This window comes from Leucoraja erinacea, chromosome 17 (assembly GCF_028641065.1).
Source record: "Leucoraja erinacea ecotype New England chromosome 17, Leri_hhj_1, whole genome shotgun sequence".
NCBI classification, from domain to species: Eukaryota; Metazoa; Chordata; class Chondrichthyes; order Rajiformes; family Rajidae; genus Leucoraja; species Leucoraja erinaceus.
The window spans coordinates 16,487,042-16,495,604 of NC_073393.1; the positions used below are offsets into that span (position 1 = coordinate 16,487,042).

The 8,563-nt window shown below is 40.7% G+C and overlaps 1 protein-coding gene across 1 annotated transcript in view; it reads right to left on the reverse strand.

Moving 5' to 3' along the window:
- The window catches only part of LOC129705211 (microtubule-associated tyrosine carboxypeptidase 1-like), a 48,475-nt gene extending 43,865 nt beyond the window's left edge, over window positions 1-4,610 (reverse strand). Inside the window, exon 1 of the mRNA XM_055648678.1 lies at window positions 2,346-4,610. The gene's annotated coding sequence lies outside the window, so the exon portion shown is untranslated. The remainder of the gene's footprint in view (window positions 1-2,345) is intronic.
- Window positions 4,611-8,563: the final 3,953 nt, after the last annotated feature.

Genomic DNA, 8,563 nt, shown 5'->3' on the forward strand with positions numbered 1-8,563 from the left:
ATTCATAGGCTTTCACCAACTATGTCAGTAATCTGTCAGGCAAAATAAATCATACAAGCAGCTGCAGGGACCTTTGGAATTGGTTTATTATTGTCACGTGTACTGAGATACACTGAAAAGCATTGGTTTGTGACCTATCCAGGAAATTACACTACACATGAATATAATATGTAGTGCAAGATAGATAAAGAAACAGAATGAAGAAAACAGTGTTAGAAATACATAGAACGTGCAGTTAAAAATGTGCAAAGACCACAATGAGGTAGAGTGAGAGATCAGGAATTCATTCTTCCCTTCTGAGAGATTCGTTCAAGAGTCTGATAACAGCGGGAAAGAAGCTGTTCTTGAATCTGGTGGTGGTACATGATATCAAGCTTTTGTATCTTCTGCCCCACGATAAAGGGAAAAAAGAGAATGACTGGGGGGGTGAGCAGTCCTTGATGATAGACACAAAAAGCTGGAGTAACTCAGCGGACCAGGGAGCATCTCTGGAGAGAAGGAATGGGTAACGTTTCAGGTCGAGACCCTTCTTCAGACTGATGTTGGTTTCTTTCCCTAGTCAGCATGCATTGCAAATGGAGTCAATGGGACAAGGATGCTTTGCATGATAGACTGGGCTGTGTTCACAAATCTGTGATTTCTTGCAGTCCTGACAGATCAGTTGCCAACCCAATCTGTCATGAATCCCAATAGGATGCTTTCTACGATGGATCTGTAGAAAATGGTAAGAGTCATTGGCTACATGTCGAATTTCCTTAGCCTTCTGAGAAGGTAGAGATATTAGTGTGCTTTCCTGGACATAGCGTTCAAAGAGGGTGGACCAGGACCATTTGTTGATGATATTTGCACTCAGGAACTCGAAACTGTTGACCATCTTAACTTTAGCACCATTAATAGAGACAGGGATTAATAGAGACAGGACTCCACCCCGCTTCCTGAAGTTAATGACCAGCTCCTTAATTTTGCTGATATTGAGGGAGGGATTGTTGTCCTTGACACCATACTACTAATCTCCCTAGCTCCTATGTGTACTCCATGTCATGGTTGTTTGCAATGTGATCCACTGTGGTGGTGTCGCCTGTTAACTTTTAGATGGAGTTAAAGCTGAATTTGGCTGTATGGTTGTGAATATTTCGGGAGTACAGTAAGGGACTGATTACGCAGCCTTGAGGGGTGTTGTGAATTTTCATAGAGGAGGTGTTTAGTTTAGTATAAAGATGCAGCATGGACACAGGCCCTTTGGCTCAAAGACTTAACTCCCACAATCGATTACTCGTTCTCTCTTTTTCCATGTTATACCATTTTCTCATCCACTTCCTACACACTGGTGACAATTTACAGAGGCCAATTAACCTGCACTCCCACACAAGAGTCATGGAAGGTCGTAGGAGTTCGTAGATTATCACGATCTTGATTTTTTTTTTTAGGTCCTTTAAACTCGGCAGAGGTTTTGAATTAAGTCGTAAAAGTGGGACAGACCCTTAAGAGACAACTGTAGTCTTACGCCAGATTACAATTGGAAGCAGCCTTCAATAAAAGGCGATCAGGACATCATAGCTGCACATATATCGTTTTAAAAGCATGAAGAGTATATGGATGTGTGGAGTAGGATGGGAGAGGTACAAAAATGGGAGATGGAGATGTCCAGTGTATCTCATGGGCTGACGAGCTGAAGAAGTACAATTTCTTGCAGAGCTCTTTCGCAGGCCTTGAATGTAAGGGTGTTGATTGCCTAGACCAGTGCTCCCCCTTCAGGTGGGCTGAGCAATAATAGTTTGGTGAACTAATGATGGTTTGATCAAAGTGGAAAGTCTAAAGGAGCACTTAAAGGACAAAGGAGAAGTTGAGATGGGCAGCTAAAGATATGACTGTCAATGATGGAAAGATGAAATAGTGCAAAAAGTAGAATTGGGAGGAGTGTACCTTTCTTGCGCTATTGGGCTGAAAACGGATGGAGAGGTAATGCGAGCCAAGGCCATGAAGAGTTAAGGAACAAAACAATGACAAGAAGTTTAAAATCAGTATTAGCAAATTAGGAGCAGGCATCAGTTGGTAAGAATTGGGCTGATCGGTGAACAGGATTTGGCATGAGTTGGAATACAGGCATGAGTTGGAATATACGCCTGCTCTGTGCCACTCCCGAGTATACTCAAGTCAGAGTACACAAGTGAAAAAAATTCTTGGCAGCAAACAGGTTAAAGTTCTGAAGGAATGGAGTTAAGCCATGACCTGCTGCAGTCTATATAGGGAGGACAATTGATTATTTACAACCAGGTCCAAGTATAGCTAAAAAGTAGCAAGGCAGTTAATATATTTCAATGAAAAAGTAGCAAGCCAAGCCTTACCGTCCTATTCCTCTAAGGCCTGTTGAGTAGCAAGCTCTGAACAATGCACTTCAAAGGCTGGACAGTAGGCTCCTGCAGAATTAGGCTCTGGTATCAGTTTTGCGCCAAAGTTTGTACCAATAGGTACATAAAATAAGCTTTCCCTGGACACTCGCTTCTTTCTCTCTGGAGGCCAATAATGAACATATTCTTTAATAAAAATGTAGTGTAAATTTCATCAAGAAAATTCTGAGGCACACGATTCGCTTCAATCACTAATGCTGACATTGCAACACTTTGCTGCCTGTATTATTATATTTAATCTAATCTCATGTCCAATTTTTCTGGATGCCTTAGTTACTGGAGACAGACTCTCTTCATCTACTTTAGAGTATTAAACATCTCGTAATTCATTCCATAATCTCCTCAGCTCCTAATTTAAAGTTTGGGGACAAATTAGTGACATTCACTTCCTTTTCAACGTGGGGGTCACAAAGTAACCCCCAACAATAGTCACCCCCAGTGACATCATGAATGGGACAGTGTAGTTGGATGGCATTCCTCATTCATGTTGTCAGTGGAATGGAACAGTGTGTAACATTGTCTCATGAAGAACAATCTTTGCAGGTTATCTGCTTCAGAGCAGCCTTTTCCCAAGAGCATTTGACTCAAAATGCCAGTAAGTACAAAATATCTTGTCTAACAGCTAAGATTTAGCTGTAATCGCATGGAAGAGTCTATGACAGGTTACAGCACTGGCAATCTTGATGATTTGATTAATAAAAAACAGATTGCTCCAATTCTGAAAAACAAACAGAGAATGTTTGAAACACCAGCATGCCAGGCAGAATTGTAGAAAGGGAAATGGAGTTCATGTTTCAGGCTGATGGACAGATCTGGAAGCACTAGGTTTAATCACACAACAGAGCTGATGAATTTAAAATTAGTTAATGAAATAATCTGGATTTATTTTTAAAAGATAACTAGACCAAGTAGGACCCACTGTTAATTTAAAAAAATGGTTTTCTACTGTCAATAAAAGATAAATCTATTGCCTGCTTTAGTTTGTAAATGAGTCCAGTTACTCAACAGTCCCTGAGTCTGAACTGTCTTATGAGAAGGCAAAGCATTTCAGACTATGGAGCTATGATGTATCAGTAGTTTTATCATAGTAATGTTGAAGCACAATAAGTAAATATCCGGACCACCGCACATTAACATGGGCATCATGTTTGACCACGACAAAGGCACTTGCAGCAGTCATGAAAATCAATCATGAAAATTCCTCCCCATGAATATACAGGGACTTTAAGGCTTCCCAGTGGTGCAACTAGAAGAGCTGCTGCCTCAAATTACCAGAGACCCGGGTTCGATCCTGACCTCAGGTACTATCTGTGTGGAATTTGCACCTTCTCCCTGTGACCGTGTGGGTTTCCTCCGGGTGCTTCGGTTTCCTCCCACATCCCAAAGACGTGTGGGATTGTAGGTTAATTTGCCTCTGTAAAATTGCCCCAAGGGTGTCGGAAGTAGATGAGAAAGTGGAATAATGTGGAACTAGTGTGAAGGAGGGGTGGAAGATTGCAACCTTCACGTGTTCCGCCCTGTTTCGACTAATGCAATCAACTCGACGTGCACAAACGGAAGATCAAATAGAACAAGTTGTCCTACAACTTTAGGCTGTGCACGTCACACGAAAGAAGAAGAAGTGTGAAGGAGTGATCGATAGTCAGCATGGACTTGGTGGGCCAAAGGGCCTGTTTCCATGCTGTATCTCTAAGCTAAACTAAACTAAACTAATGTCCCACAAAATTAGACAAATCAATATTCATGCCACTGGGTTGTAAGCTGCCCAAGCAAAATATGAGGTGCTGTTCCTGTGATTGTGATTAGGTCTTGGAGAAATCCAATCTGTGAATCAATGAACAGACTATTGATATTAGCCACTTGATAGCAATGCCAATTACATCTTCTGTCACGTTGCTTTTATGGGCAGACAATTTCCACATTGTTGAGTAGATTGCCATTGGCATTGAAATAGTGTGTTAAAGTTACAGCTATTTCCTGAGTACAATATCATCAAAGACAGCTCCCATCCTGCGTTTGGACTGTTCGACCTGCTGCCCTCTGGAAGACGCTATAGGTGCATCAAATCCAGGACAAATAGACTCAGAAATAGTTGCTTTCTGAAAATTATAACTACTCTTAATTCAAATTCACACATGCACTGACTTCACAGCCCAACACCCGGACTTCCATCTGTATATATGTATATAGCGCCGCAGAATTGTGCACCTATCCCCCCCCCCCCCCCTTCCCTTCTGTTTTTTGTTTTTTTGTGTTTCTTGTTTTTTTTGTACTAAATTATATGTATGCACTGAGTACGAGCAGCTTTCAATTTCACTGTACGTGTATAGTGACAATAAATGGCATATCTATCTATATCTAAGTCTTCAGTATTCAGCAGGGTGATTGTCTAGCAAATCAAATATATTAACATTAAAGTTAGACAGCAGCAGAATTTACTTGATTTGCAAAGCTTTTGGTATATTGCATTTGAGGAATAATAGGAGTAAAGGATGCAACACAATTGTTAATAGTCTTAGTATTTCTGATCCTGGACATTGTCTATGGGACAATAAGTATGACCTAAACTTGCACGAAGTTTCAGGTCCAATCCAGAAGCGTCAGCTATCAATGTTCTCCAGAGATGCTGCTTGATTCACTGATTTACTCCAGCACTTAGTGCATTTTATGTGCAAACCAGCATCCGCAGTTCCCTGTGACAACTTTTTCAATAAAATATAATAAAATTCACACAAGCATTATCACCCGCAATCCACACAAAGCAATATTAGGGAAGAAAATCAAATGCTTATCAGAGAACAGGATCTTAAGGAATATTTTAAAGGAGGCAGATAGTCCAGTCGAACATGCAATAAGAACATATTTCACTCAAAATAATCTAATATTAAAGAGGCCAAGTGGCCATACTGTAAAAGCAATTTTGTGGCCTTCACACAAATAAAACCTGACCAAACATGCTGTGAGAAACCAATGGATGTTTTAATGAACAAGTTATTAGTTAAAGGAAATGATGGAGGAGCTATTCATATGGAAGCACAAACAGGATGGAGAGTAATCAGACCATACAATGGCATGTGCTGGTTGTAATTCAATTGGTTGTTTCCTTTGCTGAACCCATATGGTCTGGCTTAGTAACATGGTGTCAGGGCAATAACCTCTCTCTCAATGTCCCTGTTGTACTTGTGTATGGCTTGATTGTACTCATATATGCTGTGATTTGACTGGATAGTACGCAAACAAAGCTTTTCACTGTAGCTCAGTACACGTAACAATAATGAACCAATACCAATACCAAAGGCACAGAGAGTTAGTAGCAACCATGGTTCCACTAAGTCTGGTCTCAACCCAAAAGCCCTTTGGAAATGTTAATGCTCAAAGTGTTGCTAGATTGAAAACAATTCACCAGCTTTCAAACTGTTGAATAACAGAACTGTTACCATCAAAACATCTTTACATGACAATAGACAAAACTTCCAACTGGATGAGCTTCTTTTGGGTGGACACTTCACAAAACTTCCACCAAACATTTATAGTCATGATAAAGATAATACAATCAAAGTAGAGGTTGCATCAATCAAATTGTCACTGTTGTTGTACAATGATATAAGGGTTCAGGGAAAATTGGGCAACTTGCAAGGAATTTGTCAACAGGGATAAGCACCTTTAATGATGGGAATGAGTTTGTTCGTGTGAGCATCAGTACAACTTGTTATTAGTGTTATCCAGAGGTAACAGATGAATTTATATATCTGATCTGTTTGGATAGCATGCAAAACAAAGCTTTTCACTGTACCTCGGTACATGTGACAATAATAATCCTAAACCTAAACCTAAAGTTACAGTTATAGTCAAGAGTTAAAGCTGCTTAAGTTATTAAAGGGAATAGATCATTATTAGTGCATTGTATCACCTGGTGTTTTGTTGCTGTTAGTTTAGGAAAAATAAGTGGGTAGTTTCTTGTAATATAGAACAAAAATAATAGAACAGGACAGCACAGGAGCTTCAACTTATGATGTCTGTGCTGACAATGACACAAAGTTCTAGTGCAACTCAGCCGGTCAGGCAGCATGGTTAAGTGACGTTTCGGGTTGAGACCCTTCTTCAGACTGGTTGTGGTGGGGAGGGGAGGGTTGGAACGAAAGTTGGAAAAAAGGAGGGGTCAGACAAAATGTGACAGGTAATAGGTAAACACAGGTGAGAGGGGTTTGACAGGCAGATGGCTGGACAAAGGCCAGAGATGAAAAATACATAATGTGGGAGACAAAAGGATTGAAGAGTTACGAATTGTGAAGCCAGAGGTAAGAATGTAGGTGGATTGCGAGTGCCCATGGCATGGGCTCACCCTCTGGTATTTGACATTTCTACTCTACAAAAATGTTTCTGATTATCTATCCTATCTATGCCTCTCATCATTCTTTAAACTCCCATCACGTCTCCCCTCAGATTGCAATGGTGCAGGAAAAACAATTCAGGTTTACCCAACCTCACCTTATAATTAATCCAGGAAAATTACTGGTGAACCACTTCTGCAACCTCTCCAAAGCCTCCACACTTTTCATGCAATGTGGCGACCAGAACTGCACATAGTATTCCAAATGTGGCTAAACTAGAGGTTAAATAATGCTTCAATGTGGCTTAACTAAAGCTTTATACCGTTACAACATGACTACTCAACACTTGTAGTCAACAACCCAGCTGAAGGCAAGCAGCCATAAGCCTTCATACCACCCTTTGCCCCTTTACGGAACTATGGACTGCACCACCAGATCCTACTCTACATCAATGTCCCCATAATATGTTACATTCTTCCTTGTATTAATGTTTTATTTATTTGTTGTGTTTTCTCAGTCTTGATAAAGTTTGAAAAGAACACTTGCTGGTGCTGCTACTTCAGTCTTGACTAGTCTTATCCGGCGTGGATGGGTCCGGAGACTTGATGCAAGAGACAACTACCTATATGAGAATGGTTGAGGATGTTTAGAGAGGGAATTCCAGAATTTTGAACTTGGCAGGATCACCAATGGTGGACTACACTCATCGAAGTTCAAGCTGTAGTTGGAAGAGCCGAGGAATGTAGGATGTTGTAACGGTAAAGAAGGTTACAGAAACTGGGAAAATTAAGACCACGTAGGAATCTCAAAACAAGGATGAGCATCTTAAATCTGAGGCGTTACCAAACTAAGAACTACTGTAGGCTAGGGGATAATGGATGATCCAATTTAGACTAGTGATATGGATAAAGTCATGAAACAACTCTTTAATACATGCTAGTAGATGGAGGACAAGTGAAGATAACATTAAAAATAAGTACAAACACAGCGATGCTGGCAACACTCTTCATTACAGGGTCTTTCATACAACACCAGGTATTTGCCGTATCAACGAAAAGGAGAGTTCAACACATTGACTGAGCAGTCACCCATTCTCTGAGACATGATTTCACCTACATGTATTTCAGTGAGGAACACACAGCATCAAAAGCACAGTATTTGCCAGAATCAGAATCACACTTTATTCGCCAAGTATGTTTTGCAACATACGAGTTATTAGCTTCTCACAAGTACATAGACACATAGACAATAGGTGCAGGAGTAGGCCCTTCGAGCCAGCACCGCCATTCAATGTGATCATGGCTGATCATCCACAATCAGTATCCTGTTCCTTCCTTCTCCCCATATCCCTTGATTTTGCTACCCCTAGGAGCTCTATCTAACTCTCTTTTGAATGCATCCAGTGAATCGGCCTCCACTGCCTTCTGAGGCAGAGAATTCCACAAATTAACACCTCTCTGTGTGTACAGGCAGCCACTCACTGCACTCATGTGCCCATTAGGGCATTCTTAATGAGCAGGGACCTTTCCTCAGCAGAAGGCATTTCACCTAGTGACTGTATGGATGGTTGTGCATCATCAGAAAAGTCTTCTGACTGTGAACTAAATCTCAGTGCAAGGAATGCTGTTATCACAATGTTAAGGTAATAGGAATAAGAATAAATAGGAATAGGTACAGATACAATATGTTCCTGAATGATAGATCTCTTTACAATTTCCCATCATTTCTGTTTACTGAAGGAAGGTAATTGCATAAGCCCTGCCTTGAAGTATCTACTGTTTCTTGGGATGCTTCACAGTACCTGGTACGGTCTTGCAATATATC